This window comes from Macrotis lagotis, chromosome 1, assembly GCF_037893015.1.
Source record: "Macrotis lagotis isolate mMagLag1 chromosome 1, bilby.v1.9.chrom.fasta, whole genome shotgun sequence".
NCBI lineage: Eukaryota > Metazoa > Chordata > Mammalia > Peramelemorphia > Peramelidae > Macrotis > Macrotis lagotis.
The window spans coordinates 754,871,715-754,882,797 of record NC_133658.1 but is presented as its reverse complement, the minus strand read 5'-3'; the positions used below and the strand labels follow the sequence as shown (position 1 = coordinate 754,882,797).

Below are 11,083 nucleotides of genomic sequence, written 5' to 3'. Positions count from 1 at the left end.
ATATTTGTCCTTCATTCTCAAAGTAGACAATGACATCAAGGAGGTGATGCCATGACAGGCGCATGAATTGGATTTGAGTGAGGGGGTTGTGCTAAGTCACTAGCCTCACTTTCTCCCCCAGAGCCATCTGGGTCCAGTGGCCAGACATGAATCAGAACAAATGAAGATGGACTTGGATGTGAGGTAATCAGGTCACACAGCTAGTAAGTGTCTGAGGCTGGATTCAAACTCCTGTCCTCCTTATTCCAAGGCCAGTCCTCTAACCACTTTACCATCTACCTGGAGTATCTATAAAAGAGGGAAACCAGAAGAGTGAACCATCCTGTATGATCCCCCTCCCAGTTTCTAAGTGCCTCTTTGCCCATCTCCCATATTTACTTAATTTTCTTTGGTATTTATTTAGTTTTCTCATATATTTACATGTTGTCTCCCTTGACTAGATTACAAGCTTCTTGAGGGCAAGCTCACTGTTGCCTTTGAATACTCACTGAGAATGGAGCACAGAGCTGGCTCCTGGTAAGTACTGATTAAATGTCTGTTGATTGATTTATTCAGAAGGGAGGAGAAAGTTTGGTTTGGGTCTGATCATGTCATCACATCACTTAAGAAGTTTCAGGGGCACCTTATTGCTGCTAAGATAAAATATAACCTCCTCCATTTGGTATTTAGAGTGTGCCAACAATCTGATGCCAGGCTATCTTTCTGGACTCACTGAACATTGTTCCCCATTTGACCCAAATTGGCTTTCTCATATTTTCTTTATGGTTGACAACCCATCCCCACCTTTACACTTTGCAGAGACTTTCCCTTTTATCTAGAATTCACTCCCTCCTCCCTTCTGATATTTATTAATGCCCTGAAATTCTCTTATATCACTAGGATGTCTGTAGTTGATACTTATATACATAATAGTTCCTCTTCCCCAATTTCTATCTTTGTATCCTCAGGACCTATAAAATAACTGCTTAGCAATAGGTGCTTAATAAATGGTTGCTGATCAAATAGTTGATATGAAGATCACTGTTCACAAGTATTTATCTACTAGCCCAAGTTTCATTCTACATGACTAAATAAAGAACTGGAGGCAATGTGTACAGTAGAAAGAATACTGTTTCTGGATTCAGAGGACTTGGATTAAAATCCTAGTTCTGATGCTGATTATTGATGTGACTTTGGACAAGTCACTTACTTTTGAGTCTCACTTTTCTTATCTGTGAAATGAGAAAGTTGGATTAGATGACTTCTGAGGTCCCTTCCGGCTATGAAATTTTTAGGAAATAACTCTGATTTTATATATGAGAAATATTCTATCAGGTAAGGATGGTGCACAGTTTATTGCATCTTTGAAAAGCTGTGAATTCCAAATTTCCCAAGTTTTCCAGGGGACGTGATTACCATATTTTCTCTAATGTAATTCTTAACTATTATCTGAGAGTTTATGATTTTCTTTATGGAAATCCAAAATGTCAGTTTCATTGACACTGATTAGGAAATTATTTCCACTAAGATTGTTATTTCTTCAACCTTCAGCATAGCTATATAATAATAATTGACATTTATATGTTTCCAAGCTTGCAAAATAATTTACTTATCTTATTTCATTTGACACATCCAAACAAACCAGCAGTAGACATTATTATTATTCTCATTATTCTCAGAAAACTGAGGTTTGGAGGAATTATAGTTATGTATTTATTACAGGTCAGCAGCAGTAACAGCAGCTGGGTAGTGCAGTGGATAGAACCCCCCCCCCCCGGTCTTGGAGTTGAAACCAGCCTCATACACTTGATACTAACTGGCTATGTGACCTTGGGCAAGTCACTTAACCCTGCTTGCCTCTCATCCAGAATCATCTCCAGTTCTCCTGATTCGTATCTGGTCACTGGGTCCAAATGGCTCTGGAGGAAAAAGTGAAGCTGGTGTCTTACAGTACAGCACCCTCTCACTCAAATCCAATTAATGTGTTTGTCATAGCCTCACCTCCCTGATGTCATGGTCTTCTTTGAAAAACGAAGGACAAACATTACCAGTTGAATCTTTAGATGCTTCTTTTGCCAACCTCACCATACTATTTACTAAAATAATGATATCTCAATTTTTCCTTTAGGACCTTATAGTCATAAGCTCCATAAAAATCTTAACCATATCTAAATTTATATATAGACTTCATTATTTCCAAGCCTCATGATTTCTGCTAGCTTACACTTTTCTTCTCTTTTTTTTCCAACCCAATTCCTTTCGTTAGTGTGAATTATCTACTCCAAACACAAAATAGCCTCTTTGTACTGCATCATTCACAATATTGATACTTATCTGAACACTGTTATTTTCTTCTTGTTCTCTATTTTTTTGTTGTTTCCTTTAACTTTCCTCCAACTCAGAAGACTATTTTTTGCTAATTGGTGACTGAACTGAAGGACTTTAACATGGTTTTGTTCTTGAGGAGCAAATTGTGAACTGGTTTTGAAATGATTTGCTAGAGACCATATTGTTTGGACAAAAGCAGGAACACTCAATCTCAGCTCAGCTTCCACCATGAAATGGAAACACCAGGAGAAAGGGATTTTAAACTGGTCAAGCAATCCTTACTTTAAAACCATACTGAATCTAGCAGTTAAACATGTACACAAACTTGAGCTAGTGATGGAAAGAGAGATCAAATTAAAATAAGGTCATAGATTTAAAACTGGAAGAAATTTTAAAGGTCATTTTATTAAAACTCCTATATTTATATACATTTGTATGTGATAATAATTCTATGTATATGTATATAGAATTATATTCACATATTTATATGTATAAACACACATATATTTGTTTTGTATGTATATTTGAACATACCTATATATATGTATATACCAAAATACAGTCATATACATATATTTATCTATATTTTTATACTTCACTTATTGATGAGCTAATAGAGAGTCACACAAGTTAAGTGACTTTTCCAGAGTCTCGCAGGTTAATACTTTTTAAGTATCAGAGGCAGGATTTTGCCTTTAGAATTAGAGCAAATTGTGAACTGATCTGACTCTAATTCTCATTGCTCTCTTTTCACTATATTATGATGTATCCCCAAAATAACTGGATCCCCAGTTATTCCCAGATAAGAAGAATAGAACAAAAGACTTCATGATATACTTGTACATTCTGAGGATATCATGGAGCTAGATATAACTGAAAATGCTAGTCATTATTTGCAGACTATAGTATCTAGTTCTAGAGCCTATTAGTCATGAGCATTTTGAAGGCAGTGACTGCTTTTTGCCTTTTTTTGTATCTCTCTATCCCCAGTAAATAGTAGGTGCTTAAAAATGCTAGCTTACTGTTTAGACTAGGAATCTGAGAACCTCGGTTCTAGTCCTAGATTTACTAGTAGCTGCATGTACACAGGTATAGATCCATTTCTCTGGATGTTTTTCCCATCTGCAAAATGACAGGATGCTAGAATAGATAGTAATGAAAGTCCTGGAAAGATCCCATATTCTAGGGTCTCCAGATTTTTTTGTCAACAATTTTTTTTAATTTCATCTGTAAGAAGTGTCTTGTGCCTTTGTATTGTTAGGATATATTTCTTTCTACAAAAATTCTTTAGTAGGACTCAATCATCCTGAAGGAGTTAATGACATTTCAAAAAAAAAAAGTCTTGTCTTGGTCACTGGAAAAGAACATACAATCACACATACACACACACACACACACACACAGAGTTATGCACATACTCACACAAGTAACTCATTATTAAAAAAGGTGTTAAATATCAATCATTCATTAAAACACATATTATTTAATGTTTAACTACCATATAATTGATTTTCTATCCATTGCCCAGTAGTTAATCCTCAATAAATGTTTTTTTCATAATCAACTTAAAGTACAATAACTACCATGCTTGATGTATCTCTTTTGATGACTAAGAACAAACTCTATTCTATTGAGCTTGCAATTGTTGGTCAAAAGTTTGGTTAAATTTTAAGAATTTACAATGGAAAATCTCTTGTATGTATCTGAAAACTTTCCTAAAAGGACTGCATTACCCTATTTGGCCATTCAGCAAGGTATTCTAACCATTTTGGTAGGTGAGCTCAGATCCAATAAAGGCCTTGACAAAGGTGAAGTCAAGAGTCATATTCGGTGCCATTGTGATAGGATGGCATAGTGAGCAATGGGAAGGACTTAAAATTGGGAAGATCTGAGTTCGAATTCTAATTCAGGGGGCGGCTAGGTGGGTAGTGGATAAAGCACTGGCCTTGGAGTCAAGAGTACCTGGGTTCAATTCTGGTCTCAGACACTTAATAATTACCTAGCTGTGTGGCCTTGGACAAGCCACTTAACCCCATTTGCCTTGCAAAAATCTAAAAAAACAAAACAACAACAAAAAAACCCCAACGAATTCTAATTCAGTCAGTTGTTAGCTGTGTGACCCTAGGTAAATCACTTAAATGCTGCCTCAATTTCCTTATCTGTAACATGGGTATCATAATAGGGGGATCTGCCAGGATTCTTGTGAAGATCAAATATAAAAGTCTTTTCAAACATTAAAATACTGTATACATGTTGGTTAGGATGATGATAGTATTGTAGAGTACAGATAAAGAAACAGAAACCCAGAAGGTTTAAGTGACTTGTTCTAGGTCATACAATAGTAAATGACAGAGATAGTATTTGAAATGAAGTCTTCATTCCATGACACCAAATTTGATTCCGCTCCTTTGGCAAGAGTTGGTCCTAGCATATGGCCAATCATTACAATGGCCTGGAGCCTTGGCTACTCAGGAAAATAAGGTTTGACACAATGATTCAGAAATTGCCACTAAAGGAAAAAAAGATGGTGGTGCCCATTATCGCAGTAAAGTCAAAGGTATGAGATTTTCATACATCACTTTCTCCCCTTACCCTCAACCCTCTGCCACCCAACAAATAGTCACCAAGAAATGTATAGGACTGAAACTATTAGGCAAAAATATTTGTGTTCCACACTGATTCCTGCCATCCCCACAGCCCCCATCAACATTTGCATGCATACACACACACACACACACACACACACACACACACACACACACACAGGCACACTTTGTTGTGCTGCCCTTTGGACTATCTTCTCTTCAAGAATGTTCTTGGTGCTCATTTTAACTAGATTATGCTTACATAAAATGCAAAAGAAGAAAAGAGTTCCACAAAGTAGACTCTGTCCCATCCCTCTCAGCCAGTTAAGGATAAACAAAAGCCAATGACTTCTTCAACACAGATCTGTGAATTCAATTCAGCAAACATTATGAAAGTGCCTATTATGTGCCAACCATGGTGCCATTTAGCAAACTTTTATTAAACACATACAATGTGCCAGTCACTATGCTAAGAACGAACTGCCTTCAAAAAGCCCATAATCTTATGCAAATAATTAAGTATATAAAATAGAGTAGATACAAGGGAAGAAGGGAAGATTTGAGTTCAGGAATAAAGGAAAATCAATGAAAGTAAGAGGTGGAGGGGAGGAAGCAGAGTGCTACAAGTATGGGAAATAACAAGCACAAAAATAGAAACAGACAATGGAGAGTCATGTCTTGGGGAACACAATACTTTGGAACTCAAAGTATAAAATAAATATGGTAACATGTAAGTATAATACAAGAAGAATGGAAAGATAGGAAGGGGCCAAGTAGTAAAGAACTTTAAATGCTATCAGAGGGACTTATAGTTAATCCTATAATTTCAGGGAGGAAGCCATTATAGCTCTTTTTATTTTTATTTTTTGAGGTAATCAGGGTTAAATGATTTACCAAAATTCACCTATCTAGTAAATATCTGAGGTCAGATTTGAACTCGAGATGAATCTTCCTGTCTCCAAGCCTAGCACTCTGTCCACTGCACTATCTAGATGCCTAGGTGCCTAGGCTGGGGTAGATATCTTTATATATAGATCTAGGAATCATTAGCAAAGAGATGATCAGTAAATTTATGGGAGATTCATGATGAAATCAACAAATGATAAAGTGTAGAGTGAAAAGAAAAGGGGATATATGACAGAACCATGAGGAACACCCATAGTTAGTGGGAATGATTTAGCTAAAGAATTAGTAAAGTGAACTTAGAAGCAACCAAACATAGAAGGTAAGAACTGGAAGATAATGGGATCACAAAAACTTAAAGAGGACAATATCTAATGGTGAATAACATCACTAAGGAAGAGAAAATTCCAAGAATTTGGCCCATTAAGAAGACTTACCAGGTCATAAAAAGCCATGAATGAAACTGTTCCTGCTTTGAAGGAATTTCATTCTATTGGAGGAAGATGAGAGGGCTTTCAGGGAGAAAACATGAAATATACACAGATGAGTCTAAATCAAGGGTAGAGACTTTGTATGGATTGAACATTAGAGTGCATATATGGTTCAATATTTATTTTTCCTCCATAGGTTCGACTCAGGGGGTAGAACTTTCTCTATATCTGTTTAATTTATTGATTGTTTTGTATCATTCTGTCTCTCACTTTGTGTTTTAGGCTGTGAATTCCTTGAAGACAGGGGCATCTCTTTAGCTTACTGCAAGGGATATTTTCTACCACTGTTGCTCTGTGAACAGTGAAGTTAGACTGCTCTAATAGATTCAATCCTAGGGTTGGGGTGAGCAACACCCCAAGTGTTCCCATCTAGGTTCCAGTTCTGCTCTGATACTTATTGGTTGTGTGACCATAATCTCTCTGAGTCTCAGTTTTATCATTTATACAATGGGGAAAATAATGATAGACCCTAACTTAGAGGTGTTATAAATTTCAAAGGAAATAATGTATTTAAAAGTGCTTTACAAAAATGAAAGTGATTTGTATTTGAGTTATTATTGTTGTTTGATTACTATAAACTTAAACAAAAAAAAATCAGCCCTGGAGTATGAGTTGTTCCTATCCATGTAAAATGGCACTAAGATATATTTGAGGCAGACAAGAGTACAAGGTCCATAACCCCTTTCCCTGAGGGTGTGCTCACCCTCAGAAATCAAAGGCTAAACTCTCTCTTATTTAGCCTCTGACAAAAGACAGTGATTATTTGAAATGGTACTGCTGTGAGACAAATAGAGAACCTCTCTTTCTCTAAAGGCATTTCCCCCCCACAGCATGGTGAGTGGAAAGTCTTGCATATGTAGGACATGTTCCAAATATAAAATTCATTGGCCACTGAATGACTCAGCTTGGATCCCCCACTCCCAAAGAGAGAAGGGTTTTGAAGGACAGCATGAAGTACCCACAGATGGTTTGGGGACCAGTTATATCTAACAGATGCATCTACAACACAGACCTTCTCTTTGAAGCAGCAAGCCAAGCTCATGTCAGAGCTCTATGAAGGGTAGGTTAAAACCCAAATAAATCAACCAGAAAAATCTACATGTTTATGAATGAGTGCAGAGTACAAAAGAAATCAAGCTTCAATTCTGGGGAAGAATTTCAGAAACTGTCATACTTTTCTATTTCTTTTATGTTGGCATGTGGGAGTCTGGGGATAGGGCCAGACTAATCTTCCTAAAGCATCATGTTCATTATATTACTCCTCTCTTCAAGATTTCCCATGACCTTATTCACCAAGCCTACTTTTGCCTTACTTTCAAGGTCCTTTCTTGATCTGTTCTTATCTCATTTCCAACCTTCCTTTCTATTACTTTCTAACACAAAGCTTCCATCCCAATAAAGCTGGTCTACTATCTTTATACTCATGGTAATTCTTATCCCCATGATTTTGTTCATACCATTCCTTTTACCTGGGATTTCTTCCCTTCCTTTCTTCCCCCACTCCTCCCTCTACTCATCTTTCCAAAAGTTATAATCCTTCACAGCCTATTTGAAGTTAATACCCACAAGGTAATTAAATAGATAAATAATTAATATGCAATACAGTTTATATGCATTCACTCCTATTTTATTCTACACATTGCCTGGCATAATACTGCATAAACACATGCATGAGTGTAACCTCAGTTTCTTGATGTATTGGGAACTTTTAAAAAAAAGAATGGCTCTGAGGAAGACTTTGAGTTTATTTGCTACTTAATATATTTGGGTTCTCTTGCTTAAGGGAATCAGAAGAGGATAAGTTCAAACTGGAAGAGGCAAGAGGGAGGGCACCTCTGTGATCAATCAACCAATCCATCTATAAGTAGTTCTGTCTACTATGTGCCAATTCTATGCTTAACACTGGATACAGAAAGACAGATAAGAAACAGTTCCTGATTTCATGAAGCTTACATTCATTTTATTGAGAAAGGTAATATATACAGATATAGGGTGTGTGTGTGTGTGTGTGTGTGTGTGTGTGTGTGTGTGTGTGTAAAAGCACATAAAATAAATAGAAATCTTTTTGTTTTCTTTGTGGAGGAAGCATGGCAACTAAGTTCTTTAAAAGCCTCCATATAGAAGATGGTGCTTAAGCTGAGCCTTGACAGAAATTGGGAATTCCAAGGCAGCAAGTCCACCTTGGAGACAAAAGAAAAAGGCAGGAAGAGAAAGGCACCATGATAAAAAGGCATGTTTAAAAAAAAAAAGGATAGCCAAGAGTCATAATCTCCCATGTAGCCAGACCCAGATGAAAAGAACATCCCCAAGGAAGATGACAAGGTGGGTGAAGGCCAGAATAAAAATCATCAAACTGGCCAAAGCTCCTTACAGAACTAGAATTGTTACACATTTAAACCACAGACTAGCAGAAGAGGATTTCAATTGTTTCCCCTCTTCGAAGTCTCTCAAACAGTTTTTCTTGATATACTGTTTTTATATAAATTCTGCAGTAACTTTTCCCTGGTGTCATTAGTTGGCAAAGTTTCACTCTCCATACTAGAGGTTTATATATGTTATCCTGATTTATATTTTTTTTTCTGTCCCTGACTGAGGTTGGGATTTCATAGCACAGTTAATCAAGTTACATGAGTCTGAGATGTTGGAACTGTCTGGATGAATCCAGCATGGCTATGGGTGTGTTAACATGGGTCTAGGAGCCTGAACCTTGGCTCATTGCTAGATAAGTAAAGGGGTGAGAAAAAAGAGGAATTTGTCATTGTATTGTGTAGTTAACCTCAGATGATGCAGCTTGTTGGTTGGTTGGTTGTCCTTCATGCTTGAAGAAGACCAAAATGACATCACTATTTTATATCTAACTGTGGCCCTCTAGACCAATAGGAGCTTGTAAGGTTCTACCCCAGTACAGGCACAAAATATTCATATAAACATCTGGGGTGGAGATGTCTCTAGATTTGCACATTTTACATTTCTTTTGAGATACTATATTTTGAACAAAGTTGGTCTTAGCATAGCACCATTGGTTATTGTGATCAACCTAGTTTCTTTTCTGGGATCAAGAGATAAAACAAAGTTTTCTCCAGAAATATTAGCTAGGTAGCATAATGGATAGAGTACTGGGTCTGGAGTCAAGAAGACATGAGTTCAAATCCAATCTCAGACACTAGATATGTGTGATCCTGGGCGGTCACTTAACTTTTATTTGTTTCAGTTCCCTCAATTGTAAAATTTAGATGATAATAGAACCCATCTCAAAAAAATGTTGCCAGAATTAAATAAGATAATATTTATAAAATATCTGGAATATAGTAGTTGCTTAATTAATGCTGATACCCTTTCTCTTCCCCTTCCAGTCTCCTGGAGAAAAGAAAACCTTCCTTCCTTATGGGTTCTGCTATATTCTTATGCCATTTTATGAACAATAGAAAAAGTATTGTTAAGAAAAACAAAGGACCAGTGCTCTGATATATTTTATATCTTAATCTAGATATAGCCATATCACCCATATCACCCATATGGACTCAGGACAAGAAAAAAGAAGGGTAAAGGATGGGTTCTAAGAAAATTCTAGAGTGGGAGGTGATCTTTGTCTTCTTAGATATAGCATTAGAATTCATAGGCCTCTCAAATTAGAATTACATTAGACCTTTTGCTGGCAACATCCCATCTAATTGATGATTTTTCATTTTGGTGATGCTTTTGTTGATTATGTTTTCAAGGACTGTTTTAATTCCTAAATGCCCCTACACTCCAGGATTTGGGGAGCTACATTGTACTTCTCCATTTTGAATTCCTACTTTCTCAAGTGGGTTGATGATTATAGAATATGAGAAGTGATTATAGAATATGAGTCTCAGGTGGGAAGTGGGGTGGAGCCTAGTGGGTGGGTGGTTGGCAATGATTACATTCATCCCATCATCCAGTGCAAACACAAGGGATATTTAGAGCCTTAATAGAAACAGAATGAGCCTTCCAGGCAGGGCTGGCCCTAGGCAAAATTACAAGTGGGTAAAATTTGTCTTCCACATCTCTACCTCTAGAAATTTATTGAATAAATTTCTCCCTCCCTTGCTTGCATCAAAATCTGCTTACCTTAGTTTCTGTCTCCCTGGGACCCTGCTCTCTCTAGGTGACTCTAGGTGGAAGTGACTTAATACAATACATTAATATATGCCTATTAGCCCTTCTAGATAATAAATTGCCTTAGCTCAGGAGGAAATCCCTGGCTCCAAAATTATAGCCTGGGTGGAAGGGGAGGCTGGTTATTGTTAAAATTCCTAATACCATGTTGATGGTTGTCTGCTCACAAGCCCTGCTTCCAGGGACCCTTAGTTGAAGAGTCACAGCTGCAGAGGGCTAGCTCCCCAGAAGATCTAGAACAAGAAATATTGGTTCCCCCCAACTCCCATTCCTCTTTTTCAGAAAATCAAAGGTTGAGGTTAGTGAGAGGGGACAACTGTCCAGATCTCAAACCCCTGAGAAATCCTCTCCACTCCACTGGTTTTGCTATGATTATATTAGTACCCAGAAAGCAGTTTCCAGTTGAGAAGTAGATTGTCTGTTTGCAAGTGACATTTCCATGTGGGCTCTCAATGGCAATTGGTTTGAAGCATTAGTCAGGGGAAGGGGCTGGCTAGATAATGAGGCAAAGGAAGGGATGAAAAAGCAAAATGAATGCTTCCTTCACTCCATAAGAAAGCATTCCTCCAGCACCCAAACATGGTTATGAAAGCAAAAGACAGAAGGCTGAGTCCTTGATCTGGAAATGCTTACAGCTGCCCTGCAGTTTTTAATTAA

The 11,083-nt window shown here is 37.2% G+C and overlaps 1 protein-coding gene across 3 annotated transcripts in view; it reads right to left on the bottom strand.

Annotated features, from left to right (window-relative positions):
- Nucleotides 1-11,083, bottom strand: part of KIRREL3 (kirre like nephrin family adhesion molecule 3) — a 726,770-nt gene that overhangs the window by 653,781 nt on the left and 61,906 nt on the right. The window lies entirely within an intron of this gene.